Raw genomic sequence first — 23,440 nt, forward strand, 5'->3', positions numbered from 1 at the left:
AAGTCACAATAACAACAATATCAATTTGTAACCAACAATACACAAAAGAATTAAAAAAAACATTGCTAAAAAATGTTGCAAAAAGGTTGTATAAAATTGTAGCCTACAAACTCACAGCCACTCCGTCTATGTATGGAGGGTATGAAATGGGTGAAAGATGACCCAATTAATAACGACACACATGCACAGAGCCACACACATGCACACAAATGTATGTTCAGCAGGCATGTAAGTGTTCAGAGCAGACCCTATTAATTCAGCTCATTTAGCCCCAGTCCACCCATTAAATATAAGCCTGCCCCAGAGCTCACAATGCAAAACCACCACTCAGCCCCCAGAGCTTTGTCTTTATTTTTGCTTTACTCTCTCTCCACACTTCCCTCTCACATCAACATTTTTTTTTATTATTTATTGACAGAGAATTTTTTTTCCCGCTTTCATAAATGAGTAAAATTCCAGTGCAGGCCAGGAGACAAGGGCAGAGATGCTATTGGCTTTAGGACTGGTGTTGGGCAAAAATCAATCTGAGTGTGCCCTCAGGCTATACAAAAATGCCAGAGTCTAATGTCACCAAATACTGTTTAATACCCAGGCCCCAATACCGGGGCACGCAGCCAGAATCACAGCTTACATTAGTAATTTAAGACGAAAAGATGTGTGAAGAATAAACCATTAATATTTCCATACCACTAGCCCACTAGCAAATAGAAAGTTGGATTCTACATGAATGTTGCTCATAGGGCTCTAAAAACCAACCAACTTAGAGAGAGAAGGATTGATAGAACCAGACTGGAGGGGTGAGTGGAGGTGGTGGTGGGGAGCAGCAGCAGCAGACACAAATTAGGATTAGAGGAGTGTTCATCCTTCTTTTCTGCTCTTTCATTAATGCACCTCTGAGGTGTTTTTAGAAGCTGTTGGAAATAAGCCGATTTCACTGCTCAGGAGGGCTCACCCATCACACATTAATAGTACCCTGTGTGTGTGTGTCTCTCTCTCTTTCACACACACACACACACACACACACACACACACACACACACACACACACACACACACACACACACACACACCTACCTTTCTCTCTTTAACAATCATGGTGCAGTAAGCAGAAATACAGAGTCAGTGGTAATGGGGTGGAAAAAAAATAGAAACCAAATGTTACAAGGGGTTGAGTCTGATTTTGATGCAGAACAATTGATGTCAATTCAATTAGTGTGAAGGGAGACGTGTGCACGTCAGCCTTATCTCTGGCCTTTAGACGATCTGTGAGCTTTAGTCAGATCGAGTTGGTGTGTGAGCAGATGGATTTATATATGGATGGGGTGATAGAGACAGACAATGAAAGTATGAAACCGAGATAGTCATAGAGATAAACTAATAACTATGAGAAAACCCACACGTACAATAAGTCATAAGCTTACGCAGTTCAAACAGACAGTTACTGGCATACTGCAGTCACAGTATAACATTTGTCTGCCCCACCAATCCACAGAACGAGAGAAAGAAGAGGACACTGAAACCAAAACAAGAGGGGAAATCTAATGTCTTTTCATTAGGCCTCAATGAACGAAGTGTAAAATAAGGAAACAATTGGATAGATTTTTGTTTCTGTAATACTTTATCATGTTTATGGGAAAATGGTGTGTTTAGGACAGCTACTATTACAGTACGACAGCTACTATTTGGGGGTTTAGTGGATTGTCCAAAGACACTTTGACATGTGGCTAGGTGAAGCCTGGGATCAAACCACAAACCCTGCACTTTTAAGACCCCCAAGATAATAAAGTGATAAAACAGGAGAAAACCATAAAGATTGTGGGGTGAATAGTGTATTGACAGTGTGTGGGTGAAAAAGACAGTATGGACAGAATACCAGAGCCAATGAACACTCTGAGATACTTAGTATAAATTTGCCCCAATACACTAAGCTGCATAAAAAACTAAAGCTGTCTAAAGTCTGAACTGAACAGCAAACCTGACCCGATGCCCACCGGTAGGAGGACTCACTGGGAGGAGGCAGGTTTAAGTCACTCAGTAGGATATGCAACACAAGAGTTACAGAATAGAACAGATGAAAACATAGAACATACTGCACACAGCATCAGGGCAGCTGTGAATATTCATCATCACCATGAGAACATATAGTATTTAATATGCTGCTCTCAGTGCAGCTGCATCAAACACAAGTGCAGCACGCAGCCTGTGGAATTCAGAACCACGCACAGCTCTGACCCTGTGGGGTGACCTCACTACAGTTATTCCAAAGTAATTCCTGTGATCTCGCTTTATCTGAGCTTAGACGTAATGGCTGGTTGAGCAATACAAACAACACTAATTTAAAGAGATACTTTGAACAGCTAAAAAGAATATTGTTTTAAGGAGCAACAGGAGAACTATGGCATCTATAATTTAATCATTAGCTAGAAGTCTTGTTTATGGCCACCTTGGCTGCTGTAAATGCTCTACTATGTGCACCAGCTGGCCATCAACTTTGTCGGCTGTTTGGTCCTTTGCAGGAACTGTACAGTGGATCCCAGTGGCCAAAAGAACTTTAACCCCACAAACCCAAGTGAAGCTGCGATTATTTCAAGTTCATTATTAACAACTCCCTTTAGATTACATTACATTTACATCTTTTTTTTACTATGCTGATCTTATATAAATGTGTTTTCTAACCCAAACTGAGAATGATATCATTTCTGTTTTAAGAACAATTCAGAAATGTTTACTTTTTTCACATAAGAACAATCTTTTTTTCTCAGAATAATAATGAATTCGTTTTCTATTATATCAGCCAGAATAGATTTAAAGTTGTTTAGTAAAATCAAAACAACAGCATCAGTGTAGCACAAACTGCCTCATCTTTCATGCAATTTATTCAACTCATCTCTAAACACTGGGGAGTACAGTATACATACAAAAAGTATGACAACAAAGATTAAAGTTTAAAATTATTTCTGTGGTGCTTGTTTAGAAATGTGTGTGTTTCTGTATACCTTCTTGTAGTAGAGCAACATACTCTAATGTAGGGCATAGACTGCAGCTATGAATTAGTTGTGAGGCAGGGGCTACATGAGATGACTGCGTGACTCAGACAACCTAAATGATAAACCTGTCTGGGTGACTCTGTGAGTCACAAAGTATGCGGTGGTAAGAAGTGGGGCAAAAGGGCAAAGCAAAAGACAGGTATGGGAGGAATAGAAGGTGAGTAATTAGTTGCAACTGTAAGTGATGAGTGAAAATCTGGACGTGAGTATGTGCCTGTGTGTGTGTGTGTGTGCGTGTGTGTGTGTGTGTGTGTGTGTGTGTGTGTGTGTGTGTGTGTGTGTGTGTGTGTGTGTGTGTGTGTGTGTGTGCAAATATATACGCAAGATTTCTACAGTCATTGGGTCCAAATTATTACCGATACAAACAAGAGGCGATAATTGCCATGGTCCCAATGGCATTGTGATGACATCACACATATACAAACACTCACACACGCTCACAGACAAACCTCTGACCCTCCACCATGGATAATTAACAGCGTGAATGTGTGTGTGTGTGTGTGGCAGGGGGAGGGTGGGGGGTACACAGGGCTGGAGGTGTTGGCCAGCATTAACAGGCTCAGTGCAGAGCTGGACAACAATCCCTGGCTCCACTTCAGATGTAATCACAAAGTAGATGGGGTTCAAACTGTTAATAACCCTGAAAGCTCCTTCCAAACACAGATCCAGACATACCCACAATGACTAAGCCTGAGAGTAAGAGACAGAAATCAGAAAGTAAGGAACAGAGAACCAGAACCACAACCGTGATGTTCTACACCTTCAGTTGCTTCTTTACCTAAAACCTCAATACTACAGTTTTTCTTACTGTTGTCTCAGTTTTAAGCCACATATTTGAAAACCACTAGATTCTTTTGGGTAGTGTGCTTTGTGTCTGTCTAATCCATTATAAATTAATTCATATTTACACCTGACTGAACTACAGTCTAAACTAGGCTGTATCCCAGTGGAGTACAACTTCACCAATTCAGACTTTCTATTTACTATGAAAAACATTATGTTTAACAAGCTTGATAAAAAAGAAATAATACAGAGTTGATCGGAAAAACACACAGAGTTATGGCAGCTCACCATCAAGACTTAGGAAAATACCAAAGGAGCACAGTGGCTGATAATGCAAACTCTCACTGGGATCTTTAGTAATCAAATATAATTATCCTTGTCACAGTGTTCTCAAACACACTAATAATCACTTTCCCATGCTCACACACACATACACACACTAATTCTACATAGGAATCTCTATTGATTTTGTTTCTCTCCTTTAATGACATGCAAACCTCTGACATTTTAGACCAGCAGTCCCTGCCCCATCCCCCAAATGTATCCCAATTTATCCTCCTCACCCTCTGCCCCTAGTGCTTTTTGTCCCCCCTTTCACCTTACCACTTTTCACCTCAATACATTCTCAAACCCCATTTATATCTGCCCCCTCCTTTTTCATTTTTCATTTCTGGCCACATATTTATACCATCCATTGCACCACCCCCACCCTTTCTCCATATTTTTAGCAGGTCTCACAGCCGGTCAGCCAGTCACTATGAAGAGGAGCATTAAAGCACCTACATGTCTTCAGCATCAACTATGAATCTCAATCATCTCAACCAGGAAGAAATCAGGAAGGAGGATATGAGGTTGGAGCTCTGAGATAAAGCTGACAGCACACTTCATTGCAGGAGGGGGCTAGTGAATTAGATTACATTTTCCTCATGTCATTTCAATTTCTTCCCCCTCCTACTCCTCCTCTCCCCACAATCCTGGTGTAGATATTAACTAAAAAGCGCTTGGGTGTCTCGCCTGGAGCACAGCCCAGTCCAGTTGACATTTTGACAGAGTAGGCCTCAGGCCTGTTGTGCTAGGGTTTTGCTGTACCTCTGTGACTACACAGATGGGATCTATAATTGTGGAAAGCTATCCAGTTAGCTCTTGCTTGAGCCTGTCAGGAAGTACGAAAGACACTTCTGAAGATGAGTGTCTGCTCAAAGAGCCATTGTCTGGTATTATAGCTGGGGGTGACAGAGCTATTAAAATGCACAGAGTCTGCACATCCATGTGTGTGTGTGTGTGTGTGGCTGTGTCGTGCAATGATGGGTGGAGAGGGGTGTCTTTGGTATAATCTACTCTGTGACACAAACCCATGCCGTCTTTCCCCTCCCATTGCCTTCTACCTCCCTCCACCTAGTGACTTCCTCTCTATCATCCACCCATCCCTCCCTTTTGCCTCTCCAGAATAAATCTTTAATGGAAGTTTTATTGTCCCTGATCAGCATTCAGCACAGAGCATGTTTATGCAGGCTCATCACACACACGCACACACCCCCCTCACCTGTCCTTCCTTCTCACTTGATAGTCCCAATTTCACATTTCTGCCTTCTACCTCTTTTTCATCCTTTCTTATTTCTTTTGTAGTCATATTTCTCTATTTCATCACTTCTTTTTTAAAGTATAATTGCAAGAGTGAAATGTCACTGTCCTCTACGCTTTTGCTGAGATAGTGTTGGGTTTTTTTCCTCCCCCACTGAAGTTAGTGTGTATGAGAGCAAAAAGGTGCTATGCTGTGAATGTAAATCCTGATTGGGGTCTTTACTCTGTGGACCAAGAGGAGGATGTTTTTTATAAGTGACAACAAAGACAATGACAGGTGAGGCTGGGGCTGTGATTGATGTGCATCCAACTAAGTGTGTGTGTGTGTGTGTGTGTGTGTGTGTGTGTGTGTGTGAGTGTCTGTGTGAGAGAGATAGAGAGAGAGACTGAGAGAGTGAGAGAGTGAGCATTTAATGCGTGTATTAAAGACTCAACGATAAAACTGTGGCATTGCAGCTCTGTTCACAGTGGGAGAGCACGGGAATTACGGTATTGCTGTCCTGCAGTTTTTATACACACACACACACACACAATGACAACTAAAGGTGCTGTGCTTGGGTGTACATCAAAGCATTACAAGGACATTTCGTTCCTTTGTGTATGTGCAATTGAAAACATATAATGTTTATATGTTCCTGTACACGGTATATAACTGAGAGACACAATATATAATATAGTAAAAGGTTTTACAACTTTTCAATCTATAAGTTTGTGTGTATATGATTGTGTGTCTATAGCATGTACAACAATGGACATGTTTGTCCTCTAACAAAAGTCAGTCTAGCTACTGTATACATTCAAATCCGTGTTGTACCCCACAGACCTACAAAGTCACAAACACACACAAGAACAATCGCTGTGACAGATATACACTCCACTATTCTAAACTTATAACTACTGGCCTCACTAGAGACCTGCCTTCAAAAAATATATTCATGCATCATGTTCTTTTTGTCTAGGTATAGGTGTGTGTGTGTGTGTGTGTGTGTGTGTGTGTGTGTGTGTGTGTGTGTGTGTGTGTGTGTGTGCGTGTGCTTGCTTGGCCAGTCCTCAAAACTTCAACGGGTTGTTTTACGATTAAGATTTGGTTTTACAATTAAGGTTGGAATTAGGTTAATTAAGTTTAACGGTGGGGTGCATTATGCCAATGTGTTCTCAATACTATAGAAATACAAACTGTGTGTGCGTGTGAAAGAGCAAGAGAAATAGAAAAACTAGGAATGTTGTACAGATATGAACAGAGATGTACTGATAGAGGGAGAAGAGAGCAAGGCAAGGAGGGAGCGACCTTGCTGGAGGCAAGAGTCGTCCACAAAGGCTCTCTGTAGGGTCTCTGTCCAGCACACGTCAACACCCCAAGGCTACGCACAAAATCAGGCACATACACGCATGCATGCACGTACACACACACACACACAAATAAATACAGATTTCAGAATAAAATGGTGCAGAGAAAGAAACAGGGACCCGGGGGTAATCTCTCTCTTTATAACCCCCACCTTATCCCTCTGTCAACAGTTACAATAATAAAGACACAGGTTATCACTTTAAGCAATTTTACTCACTTTTCCCAGTTTATCTCACTTCCATGGAAGCATATTGAATAATGTTTAGATATCCAAATTATAAATAGAGAAGAAATATACTTATTTCTGTTTGGCTTGTCAATGTCTTTTAAACTCGAATGACCTTTAAACACAGTTCCACTTAACAGTCAAACCTTTTTGCAATAATAAACTCATTGTAAGCATAGCAACACAACCACTAGTTAGCTCTTAAAAGTGTGATAGGACTAACCAAAAGTCAAAAACAACAACGTTATTTAACTAGCACCAATTCACAACAAAGTCAAGACTATACAATTAGGTAGAAGAAACCCAACAATTCCCCCTTGAGCAAGCCCTAGGCAACAGTGGGGAGGAGAAACTCCCTTTAACAGAAGAAACCTCAAGCAGAACCAGGCTCAGGGTGGGCAGCTACCTGCCATGACTGGATTGGGTGAGTGGAAAGTTAAGAGAGAAAAGAAAAGAGCAGCAAAATCAACAACAAACAGTTCCAACGTCGGGGACACCTGCAGAAAGGGACAGAGAGAGGGTGACAGAGAGGGAGAAGCACAACTACAGGAGAGAGAAGATACTAAGTTGATGTCATGCAGTGCTGGCATAGAAATGTTTAGAGAAAAGAGAGCGATGAGGAGCTCATTGCACTTGGGAGGGTCCGGCAACAGTGTAAACCTAGCATCATAACTAAGCACTACGTCAGGTAAGCTTTATCAAAAAGGAAGCTTTTAACCCTAGTCTTAAAAATAGAGAGGGTGTCTGCCCCCCAAATCTGGATTGGGAGCCGGTTCCACAGGCGAGATATTGATAGCTAAAAACTCTGCCTCCTATTCTACTTTTGGAAACTCTGGGAACCACAAGTAGACCTGCATTCTGGGATTGCAGTAGTCTAATCAGACGATATGGTACTTCGAGGTCTTTTGAATATGATTAACTATTAAGAGCTTTGTATGTAAGGAGGAGGGTTTTGGGAAGCCAGTGGAGAAAAGCTAATGAAGGAGAAATATGATCTTCCTTGCTAATCCCAGTCAGCACTCTTGCTGCAGCATTTTGAATTAATCGAAGGCTTTTTCGAGAGTTATTAGGACACTGTAAATGTAGGGAATTACAGTAGTCCAACTTAGAAGAAACAAATGCATGGACTAGTTGTTTTATATGTAACATAAAGATCAAATCCTGGTCAAAAATAACTCCAAGGTTCCTCACAGCAGCACTTGAGGCCAAAGATATGTCATCTAAAATAACTATATTGTTAGACAGCATATTTCTTATACTATTTGGTCCAAATACATTAATTACAGTTTTATTATTTATTATTTATTATTATTATTATTTATTAATTTAATTTACAGAAATTATAGCACATCCAGGCCAAATTGGTTAGTATCTTCTGGTTTCATGGACCTGGTAATCATCTGCATAAAAGTGGAAGTTTATGTAATGGTTCCTAATAATGTTGCCTAGAGGTGACATATACATAGTGAAAAGTATTGGTTTGTGGAACTCCATAACTAACTTTTGTGCATAGAAGTTTCATCATTAACATGAACAAATTGGAATCTGTCTGACAGATAAGGCAGTGTGATTCCTTTGATCCCAAATCCATGTTCCAGTCTTTGAAATAAAATGTTGTGGTCAAAGGCACTAAGGTTTAGTAGGACGAGTATAAACACAAGTCCATCATCTAAACCTAAGAGAACATTGTTGGTGCCTTTCACTAGTGCTGTTTCTGTACTGTGATTTACTCTAAATCCTGATTGAAAATCTTCCGTCAGGTAATTTCTGTACAGGTGGTCACATAATTGCTTTGCAACTACTTTTTGAAAGATTTTAGAGATAAACGGGACATTGGATCTTGGTCTATGGATGGATAACTCACCTGGATCAAGACAAGGTTTTTTAAGTAGAGGTTTGATTACAGCAACTTTATAGGCCTTTGCTACATGGATTAAACAAACCTATTAAAGGTAAAACATCTTTAAACAATTTGGTTGGGACAGGGTTTAAAAGATGTCTTAGTCTTGAAGAAGAAATTTTTGGAGTTAGCTCAGCAAGGTCCATGGGTAAAAAGCAGTCTAAGAAGGACTGGAGTCTTATTGATGATTCTAGAGCTATTGGACATGAGGATCTATCTGCAATATTTGTGGAGAATCTGGTGAATTCTGTCCCTAATAGCTACAATTTTATTCATAAAGAAAGTCATGAAGTCATTGCTGCCCAGAGTTAAGGGCACAATAGGCTCAGAACTGTGGCTCCTAGTCAGCCTGGCTACAGAGCTGAACAGAAACCGGGGGTTGTTCTTATTGTCCTCTATTACTGATTAATAAAATGCTGTTCCGGTGTTACGGAGGCCTTTTTATACATTATTAAACTGTTTTTCCAGGCTAAACAGGATTCTTCTAAATTAGTGAAACTCCACTTCCTTTCTAACTTTTGTGATCCCTGCTTTAAGCTGTGCAATTGTGAAATGTACTATTGAGGTCATCTTCATATTCACTCCTTTCTTTTTTAGAGGGGCAACAGTATCTAGTATCATACGCAGTGAGGCTGCAGAATCATCAACAAAATAATCAACTTGTACAGGGGTAAGGTTAAGGTGGTGGTACTCGCCTTTGTATTAACAAATGGTGGTGAAAATGATGAAGAAATAATTTCTTTAATTTGTTCACAGCATTTTTAGAAAACCATCTGCTGCAGTGGAATTCTTTTCTAACGGCTTTAAAGTCCATTATTGTAAATTTAATAAGAGTTAAGATCATAAAATCCATTAAAATAATACAATTCCCTGGGTAAAAAATGAAAATCCATAAGAGCAGCATTTGGTCTGTGGGTAATGTCAGAAGCTTTAAACATCTCAGACTGTTCATACTTGTGGATGTTGTCGGGGTTGGAGCAAAGGATGGAGGAGCACATCAGGGCCACAGGTGTTTCCAATGGTCAGTCAGTGCTGTGGACAATGTTCTCTTTGCAAACACCAAACTTTAAAAAAAAGATTGATGACCTGAATCCAGCTTATTATGTTTCTGTGATAAATAAATAAGATGTAAGGTATATAATAAACCCTTTAGGTCTATTAATATACAAATGAATGAATTTTACAGAAGACAAGCCACAATGATTTTCTTGTGCTTTTAAAGTGGAGAAATAAGGCTTTAGCACAAGGAATAAAACATTTTAATAATGTATGATCTAAAGCTGTTTTATTGTTGTTTATGTAATGTTTCTAACTGATTATTTTCTGTTGTTCATAATATTTGTTGAAACCTTACACATGAGCCCTCCAGACCTCAGTCCGTCTGGTTTTTATCCTCATTTTGTACTGTTCTGACCCCAGTATACTTTTTCTTATTAGAAATTTCTGATAGAAACATAAAAAGAAACAGAGAGGTCTGTGTATTTGTATTATGTTTAAATATCCACTACTTGTCATGTTTGTGCATGACATGTGCTAAAATGTAAAAAGGTTATAATGACAGTGTGCATGTACATGTACAAAAGTGTAGATAAAGAGTAGATAAGATTTCTATTTTTTACTTAGTATTATTAATATTATAAAGATTTCTAAATCAAACTTTGCAATCATATGTTCTTGAAATTAAGTAATTAAAAAATCATTATCAATATATCAGCTCTACACAAATAACTGAATCATCACATGTAATCTAACAACACAGCAATTACAAGTCCAAGGTCGTTCAGAATGCCTCATCTTATCTAAGCCACTGTTTTAAATGCAAAGATATTTATTCACAGCCACATTGGATCATCAAAAAAAAAAAAAGGTTGATTGTAAGAAATGACTTTCACCTTAAACACTCAAACTGCCAATTATATCTCCTGTACTAACACCCTGTCTATTGTCCACCTACAAAACCTATTCAGGGAAGGTGAGAAATGAAAACTTTCCTCGGACAAGGGACAATCTGATCTATTCTGAAGTTCAGTTGCCACGACTCAGTTTTATGACCAAGAATCTTCTTCAGCTCTAGGTGTTAATATTGTGGCTGATCAGTAAGTACAGTCCCTACTCATTTTCAACCTAACTGGGTCAATCCACCATGTATTCTGCGGGAGGAGGGGAGGAGACACTGGTTTTGTTGAAATGGAGGAAGCAAACACCAAAAAAAGCAGCCTCATTGGGAACAAATCTACCACTGGTGAATCTAGGACAGCTGCACAAAGGCAAGGAAGGGGAAAGGAAAGAAAGAAGATCAGAATGGGGAGCAGGATAAAAGGATAGAAAGTCAACGAATACAAGCACAAGAAGTGCAAATGATGAGAGAGTATGAGGGCAGAAAGAGAGAAGGATGAGAGAAGGGAGAAAGAGGCTGTGGGCTGTGGAGAGGACAGTGGTTTCATTAGTGAGACTGATTAGATGAATGGAGAAGCTAACAGCCTCTCTGCTCTTTAGCTAAATGCCATCTCTGGGCCTATCAGCACCAGCTTCACCAACAACACATAAATTAGAGAGCGAAAGAAACACACAAACAGAAGGAGAGCACAATCATCACCACAGAAACACACATCGCAGAGTCTTCCTGGGGACAGTATGATGATATATTATGTCTGTGTGTCCTAGTGTGTGCAGAAAAGGGCCTCAAAAGCCTGAAACCTGCCCCTGATTTTAAATTATTAGCCTGTATGTATGTACAGTATCAACACCCAGACTCACACAAACACAGACAGAGACACACTCACACACAATCACTAATGACATTCACCCATCCAGAGGGCTTCTTTCTAAAATGCTGCCTTTTACATGGAAACTTAACAAGTGTGAAATTAGAAAGGTTACCATATAATTCACACACGCATGCACACACACACAATAACAAAGCGTGTGGCAGAGAGTGGAGCTCAGATGGGGTGAAAAGTCCTAATTGAAAAAGCCTCTTCTTTCCTCAGTTTGCTGCTGAGAAGACACAGCACAATAAAGTAATTAAAAAAGGCCTGTGTGATATGCGAGGGGTTTATCTCAGGATTGTCACACATTTAGATATGAATTTACATAAACAAATCATATTTTCTGCCCTATTAGCTATATGTCAAAGTCTGTACTTGTTTAGGGGATACAAGATGAGATCAAACTACTTTTGTTGTGTCTGTCTGATCTTTCAAAAATGTTCATAACTTGCTCTTCAGTTAAGCAAACACTCCCTCTACACATAAGTGCAAAGTGCAAGAAAGATCAATAGAGAGCTCAAGTCCTGACTTTAAAACAGAGTTAACTGCTGCTCTGCTAACTGCTCTAATTATACCTGTAATTTAAAGTCATATATGTAGATGTATTTATGTAACTAGTATTTATGGAATATTTATTTATGGAATCCTAAATAAATACAACATTTGTGGATTTAGAGACAACGTAAGACACGTAAATTATTTAAACTACACATAAATTATGTAAACTAAAGGACAAACATAGAATTTTCCACAATAAATTACAGTTAAGCAAATTTGTGGCATTGAGCATGTCAATTCTTGTACAGAAAATGTCATTCGGATTTTCTTGATTTGTATCCCTTCCACTGAAGCAAACCTTAAAATGACACACACTGTTTTAGGTAAACGAACTGCAGCCATATTGTTCACCTGTTATACATCTGTGTATGAAGTTTCCAGCAGAACAGAACATTACTGTGAACTAAGTGTAAGAAGTCAAATTGTTAAGTCAACCAAAGAGGGTTGTTCTCAGCATCAAATAATTTTTAGACTTAGAAGGTTTCTAAGGGGCCAACCAATTGCTTTCTAACAGCTCGGCAATATCTGAAAGCATGACCAGGGAGACCAAAAACTACATCACCACAACAGAAGATCAATACATCAAGCTATGTCCCCTGAGTGGTAAAAAAGCAACATCATCTAGATTTAGAATTTGTAATTTGCAAAGTACGCAGGAGTATTATAGAGAAAAGTACAGTCAAAACAAGGCTATCTGCTTCCTGTCACTAGTTACCCAAAGAGAGTTGAAGCTGTAGTTGTTGCTGAAGTTGCAGTAACAATAAAAATGTTTACTTGAAAAAGCAGGAAAAGGACATGAGAACATAACAATTATAATAATTCTATTATATTAAGCATCTCACTAAAGCCTGTTTCACATATGAAGTGCAGGCAATGTCAGAAGAATTCAGCATTGGGCATTGTCCAGAGTGGCTTTTCACACATGTAACACACAGCATGAGTTCGCCCGAGTAAGAAGCCCCCACGTGTGTGAAATTCTTCTCGATTTCAGCGCACAACATAATAGAAAACTTTGGCTGTGGGAAACAGTGTTTTGTTTACGGCACATCAATAAAAAAAAAAAATACAAAAAAAACTAACAAACAAACAAACAAACATCATCCAAGACGCCCATTTGCTTGCTTTAAATCCTACGGACAATTGGGGACAGAGCAGCATGCTGCATGCAAAGGCTCACGTACATAACACGGACATTGTGCCAGAGGGCTTGCAGGATAAATTCTGGATAATGTCTGCAGGGTTTCAGACATTTGCGTTCACACATATACCCCGTCCTGACAAAGTCAATGTCAGAATTCTAGTGCATGTCTGAAAGGTGCTTAAGACGCATCAGGAAGTGAGCATGCACCCTGAAGCTGGCTCACCACATGAAATGAACTCATCATTAATATTTGTGTATCAATCTGTGCTTTTCCTGCTTTGGTCATTAAAGCTAAGCTGCAGTTGTGATTCTCGGAATTGTCACACCGTCCTCTCTGAAATGCATGATGTTCTAGTTTTAAAAGAATCTGGTTAAGTGCAGAATAGCATCATCTGCATGTAAGAAATGGGAAATACTCTCACACTGCCAGACTGACTCTGTAGCCATATCCACCTTTCCACATCCCCCTTCATCATTTTCACTCAGAATGGAGCACAGTTTGCTCTATTAAATCTGTAATGAGATGCAAATTAGATGCAAATCCCTCCCAGAGGAGTGGACTGCTGGAGGGAGGCTATCTGATGTCAGCGTTCAAGAGAGGACCATTGCCTTAGGAAGCACAGAAGAGAGTGTGTATGTGTAAAATTGTGTGCCTATACTCGATGTGTAAGAGAGAGAGGAAAGAGGCAAGGCTGTTGAGAAAAGGGCTTGGGCATTGATTGCAGCTGTAGAAAAATGTTTTTGATTTATCTTGGACAGAGGAGCAGTATGGGACCTTCAGTATCACAGTATGGCAGAAAATCCACTGTAGAAGAAAAATAATACCCTCAATCTGTCCTCTGTACACCTCCAGATAGGAAGCAGAAAGAGAAAGAGAGAGATAGAGAGCGAGAGCGAGAGAGAAAGGAACAGGGGAAGTGTAAGGAAAAAGATGAAGATTGGGAGGGGGGGAGTCAACGAGAGGCTGATGCAGCCATGCCTGTTGACAAGAGAAAAATACACCTTTCACAGAGACATAAAGCTTCACCTCCCTCACTGCTGCATTCCCTCTGACATAGCAACTCATCTGGCCTCGCCTCACTCACACTGCAGAGAGGTGGGGGTGGAGGAAGAGGAACAGAGTGAGAGGGGTTAACAAAAAAGGAAACTGCATCAACCTGCTTTTTTGACATCAATGGTAAAACTATGGAGTATAGTGGTCTTCACTGCTCTCCCACACACACGAACGCACACACTTACACACACCTTGTTCTCCCAAAGGGAACAATGCTCCATCCATTGCACATGGACATGCTGTATCTATGTTTGTCAGCTAAAAAGATTTCTTGGCACCATTCCTGTATCAGTGTGCTTTCTCCCTGTCTGACTCTTCACCTTTGTCTGTGTGTTCCACTTTAAACTCAGCTGTGGCTTAGAGATAAATAAGTAAAGTTGGAGCTGGACACAGAACACAGCGCCCATTTCTGTAATCCTCACTTTCCACAAACAAACACCCAGGGGAGCATGTGATGGAGATAAACCTGCCCTATTTTTAGCTGTAAACATAAAGATGCAGTGTCCAAGTCTTTATATTGAACATGGACTTCACTGACCCACTATGCACATTATGGCTTACTTTAGTATTTGTGTGACAGAAATAGCTCCTTTTCTTCCCCCTGACAAAGATAACATAGCGCCACTCAAATCAGGTGTGAAATTCAGATTTAGAGAGCTCGTAATCATAGGCCTGTACATTCATTTTCATCATTTACTTAAGTGTTTTCTACTGAAATACACGTTGTATTTCTGTAGAAAACATAAACTAAACATACAGTTTCTTACTACTTGTCAGTAATGGCCTGTTTATGTATTTTAGGAGCTGTGTGTTTCATGTTTTTTCAAACACACACAAATGTTGATTTGCTCTGTGTGTACAGGCCGCCCAATGCAGTTTGCTGCAGGGTGGCTGAGGTTAAGTGAGTACATCACTGGGTTTACAAGCACATACAATAGCACATTTAAAATCTGGCTTGTTTTACAGTTTTTGTTTTGAGTTTAAAAGAAAAATCTACAGTGGAGTGTATGTTTTATTTTTCTGTTGTGTCGTGTTAATAACTCCGGATTTGTTAAGGGGATAGGTACCATGATTGTTTTGATCGTGGCTATGATGCTGATTGTAATGACAAGTAGGTTGTCAGTTTCTGACTGATGTTAAGTAGAGGAGAGGCTGATGCTGACCACATACTGTACCCGCTTGGTTTTCCCTGTGTGTATTCAAAGCACGTAAATGTCAGCATTACAGTGCACTGCATTGCATTGGACAAGTCACACAGCCAGACCAGCACTATCACAATCAACACAAAATATAAGATACGGAGCTATGAGTTATGATTACACACAGTTGCACATACCATTTCATTATATTTATGATAGTCATTTAAATATACAACATTATTAAGTTGTAATGCTGCATCTTTTGTAATTAATGCATATGTATAATGTATGTGTTTTTGTAATACTAAACCAATCTGACACATTTCATGTTTAGTCTGTCTTATTTTCCACTTCTTCCAACAACATTAACATCAACAATAAAATCACTTGTAAAATGTTTTAGGAAAGTCGACTGCAGACTTTTTTTTTTTTTTCAAGCCAATAAAGAAGCTGCTCTGCTCTGAGATGGTCCCTGGATTCCAACCATGGTCGAATGAGCTGCACTCAGACACCTGCTGCTCATTAAACACAACAGGGAAAGGTGACCATTCCAATCAGTACTTTAAGACTTTAAGGACTTTAAGGAAATGAAGTGGACAGAAAGGGTGTATCTCTGGGAAGAGGAGGAGGAGATCAGGAAAGGAGATGGAGCTCTATATGGTGTCCCATGGTGTGTGTGTCTGTCCTGTTCAGCTGATAATAGTATAAATGTATTTCCTCCTATAATATGTTGTACATCAAAGAGTATCTTCAATCCAGCAGCTCAGCCATATTGTTACCAAAGGCTACTCCCTTCACTGCTTTCGCTTCAACTGGTCCCTCCCTCCCCCTTCACTGCTGCACCACTAAGGTCCCATTTTAAACTGTCTGATGGAGCATCCATCACTTTACTAGCTCCTCTTACTTTCTCTCTTCTCTTGTAATGTGTATAACTTGTAGGGACATTCGACTGACTGGAATAATCCCTAATCTTCTTATTGTGGATGTACAATTCCACAGCCACATACTACCCTGCAACATCTGATACAGAAAATAGCACTCACAAGATGCGGAAACAAGCAGTTAAAAGTCAAAAAGCTTATGTCAAGAAAAAGGAAAAGAAAGCAGAAATAATTGGGCAAGAAACAGACAGGCAATACTGGGTAGTGGGAGAGGTCCAGATTATGAAGGCTAAGGTACATGAGCGGTAAGACAATCAAGCAAATGAATGAAGAAACAATTTGATGAGACAACGAACAGCAGGTGAATGAAGAGGTCAGGTGATGCAGGCGGTAAGAACAAAAGGGTACATGGGAGAGGGATAGTCAGCCATTACAGGAGAAGTCATTTAAAAAGCAACACAAAGAGGTACAGTTGGGTCTAAAAGCATCCCATTATTTTCAAATGGAAAAAGGAGTAAAGCGAAGTTTTTGTCTTCAACATAATATTTACCATGCAACTAGCTAGTACAACATTAAATTGTAATTATTTTTGCAAACTTTTTTATTTTATTATTTTAGTATTACTTTTTTATACACTTCTTGACTATTTTCATTCTTCCAGTGATTAAAGAACATTTGTAGTAGTCCCTCTACATGCCACTTCACCCAACTGAAGGAAAAGTGAAGGAAATGCAAAAAGAGAACCTAATGACAATTGATTATTCACTGAGGTCATATTTTAAGCACAAACAACCAACATTTACTGTTTACAGGTTTGAAAATAAAAGACATTTGTGATATCACTGTTCTCTTTAGGTTCTGGGAAAAAAAATCAGTGAAAAAAATCTGATTTGATGAAGAGTTATTACAGTGAATTGTTTAAGAAAAGATACTCAGTGATAAACATTACTAAGACAGCAACTACACCATTCAGATCTCTTTATATAATGTATGAGAACGCTGAATATTACTAAACGTTGTTATTCTCCTCCAGCTTTTAGTTTGTAGGCAATGGCAAACTAAACAAATCAAGTTTCAACAATAGTCTAAAAATGTATGCCTAAGATGTACATGCGCCCATACTTCATCACCCCATTTGATATTTAAGTTTCTGCTACATCACATTTCACTTACAACAGCCCGTCACATCAGTCTGAAAGAAAAAACTGTAAAAGTGCTACATCAAATCTAAACTCATTTAAAAAATAGGCGAAAGTGTCTGTTGCAAAGACAGGCCTGCTAATCTTATGTTCAGTGCTCTAAAGCTCACAACAAGTTCACTTGCCCAAAAACACATCAATAGATTTGACAGAATAGACAATTACTACAATACAATACCTTTCAACACTTTTGTTAATATATCAATTAAAAAAAGAAACTAGGAATCATTTGGATGTTTTTTTAAAAAACAGTAGATTGCATCATCATAACAACTGACAATATGACCAGACAGAATATGTATATATGTATATATTTCTAACACATCTCTGCATCTGCAATCTCCTCACTACCTATGGCTTGCAAAACACAAATACGAGCAATGTGTGCTCATAAACAAACTACGAGACAGCATCAAAAGCATACACACGCAAACACTCCACATATGCCAGCACTCGTGACATTCATAAGAGGAAATGAAAAAGAGCGTGCTTCTGTCCTGGGCACTGGCGTAAGAGACAGTGATTGTGTTGAGTAAATGTGATTACCTGGAAGTCACTCTCTGGACGCAAACGCCACTGAGTTATTAGGCTCTTTTTATTCCCAGACTAATATCAAAATCTGCCAATCATTTACAATGCATTTCTTATCCTCATGCTGACCACACACCACAGAATGAATGCAGAAGAGCACACACACACACACACACACACACACACACAAATACAAAAACTACATTTACCTGAAAATGTATCGAGAGAGATCTATGTTCTCCCCTCATATGGTAAGGATGATTAAAACACATGCTGCATCCATACACACATACCGACTGACACACACTAATCCAGCTAGGCTGTGAGCCAGTGGTCATTTTTTCATACACCTCAATCCTCGGAGGGCCCCGGGCAGAAGGGAATCGTCCTCTTCATCTGAAGTGGAGAGGAAGCCCATTGGCCAAATTAGATTCTTGCATTTCCTGACGAAGTTAAGCATTAATCTGTGGTGCTGCACAGTGATTCGCCGTGACCTTGGCCTATCACAGCGCAGCGTCGCAAAGTGCTCTGAGAGGCTCTTAATCAGACCTGGAGGACATGGGGTCTATGATGACATTACACAGCCTTTATCTCTCTACACATGTCCCTCTCTGTTTCTGTGTGTGTGTCTCACAATCTGGCCTCTTTATTTCATTTCATTCCCTCTCAGCCCCAGGGCACAGAGGTGGCGACGCCGCTCAAATGGATGCTTAGTTAACCTGACCTCTGAATCTATGCTGATTGATCCAATTCTGCACCAACAGTTTGCCCTCACAATGCTGATCAAACACAGCAAATCATGGCCCTTTGATACTGAACACGACCCCTTTTACAGTCATCCTACTATACTCAACAGGTCAGTTTCTGCATCATTGACTGCATTCCACCATCCACCCTTGTGCTGGACACACAAGTATGACCATCCCTTCACAATACACAATCATCCTCATTCCACAGCTACTGTAATCCCATTGTGAATGATAAGATTGTGCTGAGATGGAGATAAATGAGCCTTCATTACAGCCATGATGGTAGCAAGCTGCACCACACAGAGGGAATGAGGAAGAGATGCTTTCCTTCTTTCGCGGCCTACATCCACCATTTCTTAATGCACAGAGGACAAAAAAGGGCTAGCTATATACTTCGAAAATATAATAAATATGTGCATTTATATAGCATGTACTTACATACACACATGCACCACATTAAAGAAATATGTGCATTTATATTGCGTATTCATGTACACTCACCTATACTGTGCTTCAAACTAAACTCCATCCAACAAGCTTTATAAAAACACCTGCAAAAAATAATGGAATTCTCTGTCAGGATCTATCAAGAAAAGCTTTTACCTGCGCACATTTAACGCACTTATCTTTTGCTTGAAACACATGCACACAGATTTATGCACACATAACATTTTCAAACCCACAGCCATGCTGCATGTAAAATGAATACAGTAATAGCATAAAGTTTTAGGTACATTTGCTCCATTTTGGTGATTGAAAGATTTGTACAATCAAAGATATGAAAAGACTGTCTCATTGTTGGCAGACAGTGTAAGAGGAATGTAATTGGATTTTTCCCCCCCTTGGTTTAACTGATAATGTTCTGCTGTTCAGAGGGTAGAAAGTTATGAGATCTGCACAGCACCTACACATTCAGACACAGCTGTACACAGAAAATGCTCTACAGCAAACAGTGTAATATAACGACTGCCAGTATAACATAGCAGCCTTTTGTGATTTTCAGGCAAAGCAATTTATTCCCACTCATATACACTCTATAGTGCCAATATTCAGTCAATATTCTGCACTGTACCAATACAAAAGCAACCTTTGACCAACCTCAAAACTATCAATATAAAGTATGTATGTGTGTGTGTTGTCTGTGTCTTTGTACAGGCTGCTGAGTCACGCAGGTTCCAAAATGGATTTGTCTGAGACTCCATAGGTTACTGTTTAATTGTTAGTTTAAAAAAAACATAATCTGATGGGAAAAAAGAAAATTGAAGACAACGACAGACCTATAGCCTACAAAATTAGAGACCAAGCTCAAGGTCTGCAGTTTAAACTCTGACTTCAATTTCACACACACTATATTTTCCTCTGTGCTTGTCCCTCCAGCTCTGACCGTAGCACGAAGAAACACACATAAACATGTGGACATAGAAACATTCACTAAGGCCTTCAGTTGGCTCCGAGCCAATATAATGACTTGCAAGTTTTGTCTTAGACATTCTAATCGTGTTTTCTATATTCCTCTCTATTCATCCTCCCCCAAGTCTCTGCTCTCCACCTAGCCCATCAGCAGCACACACATATCAGCATAGACCATTACACACTAGACTTACAGATGAATGTTTAAAATGATTTAACGTGTGATCCAAGGGTGAGATTTCCCAGCATGCTATGAGAAGGGTCCACCCTTTAGAGGAAGAGGGTTTAGCTGCACATCAGGACCGGCTGAAAAGATCTCAACTTCAGAAGGGCAGATGTTATCCATCATATAGCACTGAACCTAACATAATACTTCCCCGCTGAACTGATTCCAACTACAATTATATGTCTTTATAACTGGTATCGTGAACTGAAGAAGGGGTTCAGGTGTTGCTGTAGAACATCAACCTGTACATGCTGGACCCTTAAATCTAAGGGCCAGCTCCCTCTAACACAAAAAGTCCCCCTTATAAATCAGGATTACAGTTCATGTGTACCAATAAAAATACTACTAAATACTATAATAATATCCCAAAGGAAGACAATCTGCATATTAAAAGCACACACACACAGACACTTACACACAGATGCTACAGAGAGCTATGAGAGCACGTTGCAGCCTTGAGGCAGCGCCCAGCCCACAGTGATTGATACAGTGATACAGACGTTTTTTCTCTCTAGCCAAGTCCAAGCCAGTAAGAAAGCACACACAAACCCGTCTGTCATCCTTGCTGAGCTCTTTCTGGCACAACATATATCTCCCTCTCTTCCCTGCTCTATTCATCTCCAGTATTCACCATTTATATTGTTCTCTCCTCTTTCATATCAGCATCTCTATATCTGGCTGCTGAGAATGAATCCATCCAAAAATCTTTTTCCTAATGCTTATCTACTTTTTATACAACTCTTCTCTCTCAGCTCTGTACTTCCTACTTGACATATTTTACCATTTCAGAGATAAGCATCCTTCCTGCTGTTTCATGCTCAGCCTCTAAATATATATTCAAGCCCGGAACAGATTCCCTCACTCTTACTCATCCCCTTAAGTGCTGACACACACCTGATGGATCCTACGCCCGTTCCTGATTCCTCCTTCTCTGCTTTGCCACCACACCACGAAGGTCACTCTTCCTCCTCCTGTCTTTCTCTTGCATTTGTCTTCCTGTCCTGTCCCTCTAATTCTCTCTCTCAGCTTTGGCCAGACAGAGAATCCTTGAGGGGGCAGAAAATCCTCAGCTAAAAGAGGCACTTAAAGAGTGCAGAGCCCAACTGCAGCTGAAGCACACCAGAGCTGCCAGGTGCGTGAGTTCAGTGTAGTGGAGGGAAGCTAACGTGGCTACGTTATGGTCTGTACCACAACAGCCTACGCTCTCACACACAAACACACATATACACAGAGCCAGACGTCTCAAAGAGTCGCTAGCTCAAGACTCACCGCAGCAGAGCTCAGAGTCAGCAACCTAGCCCCCCTCCCCACCCGCATTTCATTTTCTCTCGCTCTGCCTTTACCCCCTCCTCTCCTTTTTCAGTTACCACATTCCATCTAATAGCAGAATCCGCTCTTCTTCCATTAACTGTAAGGGAGTATAACTATACATCAGTGCCATCCTCACTTCTTGTCTTCATGTCTTTCTCTCATTTGTTAGAATGTTCAAGTTAGAGTTGAGTTTTTTATTCCAAAAAGTGAAACAATTTATTGAGTGCTTGCTTTAAGAGATTGTTTTATTTTAATACAAACTTGTTGATTGGCATTGCTTGGTTATTGATAACAAGCCTTGCAAACAGTTTAGTTTAACTTGTCCAGGTTTTGATATTAATATTTTTTCATCTACCCAAAAACAATTAAGGTTAATTTGTTTCGCTGTTCAAAATGCTGAAAAATCTCACACAAATTGTTATAAAGCAGCATGTCTTTCCAAAAGTCATGCCCAGATTTCTATGAATAATTCAGGTCTCACCACGAGCAACTTTCATTTAATTGAAGCTAAAACCAAAACTTTCTGCACGACCTGGTACTTTCAATAGTAATTAATAAAATGTTTTTATGTAATTTCGATGAATTTACCCTTGAACACACAAATCTACCACATAGTTGCAAACCTCCCTCATTATGACAGCAGGGGACACAAATAAGTGGAAGACATTTGCACTTATGATGAATCAAAATCCACAAGCCACCACCTTCTCCACCATCAATTATCATTTAATCATATTCATCATCTGCAAAGCTAATGCCCTGACAAAGACTTATTTAGCTCTACCTAACAAACAGATTAGCCACAGACGTCCTACACACAGAGACAACTGCAAAGAGGAGAGGGAGGAGATGAACACAAACATTGCGAGGTGAAGTCAAGTGAATCAGCTGCACCACTAAAGAAAAGATGTTTCAAGGAAATTCAGACTGTATGAGACCAGCGTGTTGGAAAATCATTAACTTATAGGCTGTTAGAAACACGTTTGCGTTACCTAAAAATGTGAAAAGTGAAATGTCACTACACTTCTGTCTCCATATCCAACATCAGCTGGGTGCAAAGCCACAAGTTTGCGGGGACAGAGAGAAGAAAATAAACTCATGGAATGACTGTCACACAGCTCTGCCACTTTGTAGAACAAGCTGCTTAAAAGGATAAAAAAAAAGCTCCACTTAGTCTTCTCCAAAACTCTCCTCCCTTTTCTCTCCATCCCTTACTCTGACTGCATTTTCATCCCTCACTCTCCTCTCTTATCTGAACAAGGACATTCAGTACATCACCACCAAAAAAAAAAAAAAAGAAATTGTCATTTCCATCTCTACCCATGGCTGTTGCTATGGCCACAGCAATAAACCTGAATGTGCTGCTTGATTCCACACTGAATGAGTGCCTGTATAGGATGCGTTTATGTCCTTACATGCTGTGTCAAATATGAAGAAACTCGAATACACAAACACCTGCATTGTTCTTCATTGCACACCATATATAGATATATATAGACATATATGTATAGATCCCACAGATCTATAGAGCAGGATTTGTGAGGGTAATGGAACATCATTACATCAAGAAAATTAGTTTAGTAATGAA

General features: G+C 39.7%; 1 protein-coding gene across 1 annotated transcript in view; it reads right to left on the bottom strand.

Moving 5' to 3' along the window:
• dab1a (DAB adaptor protein 1a) overlaps nucleotides 1–21,766 on the bottom strand; it is a 167,192-nt gene extending 145,426 nt beyond the window's left edge. Inside the window, exon 1 of the mRNA XM_067513782.1 lies at nucleotides 21,436–21,766. The gene's annotated coding sequence lies outside the window, so the exon portion shown is untranslated. The remainder of the gene's footprint in view (nucleotides 1–21,435) is intronic.
• Between the last annotated feature and the right edge of the window lie 1,674 nt (nucleotides 21,767–23,440).

This window comes from Channa argus, chromosome 8 (genome assembly GCF_033026475.1).
Source record: "Channa argus isolate prfri chromosome 8, Channa argus male v1.0, whole genome shotgun sequence".
In the NCBI taxonomy this organism is placed as follows: Eukaryota; Metazoa; Chordata; class Actinopteri; order Anabantiformes; family Channidae; genus Channa; species Channa argus.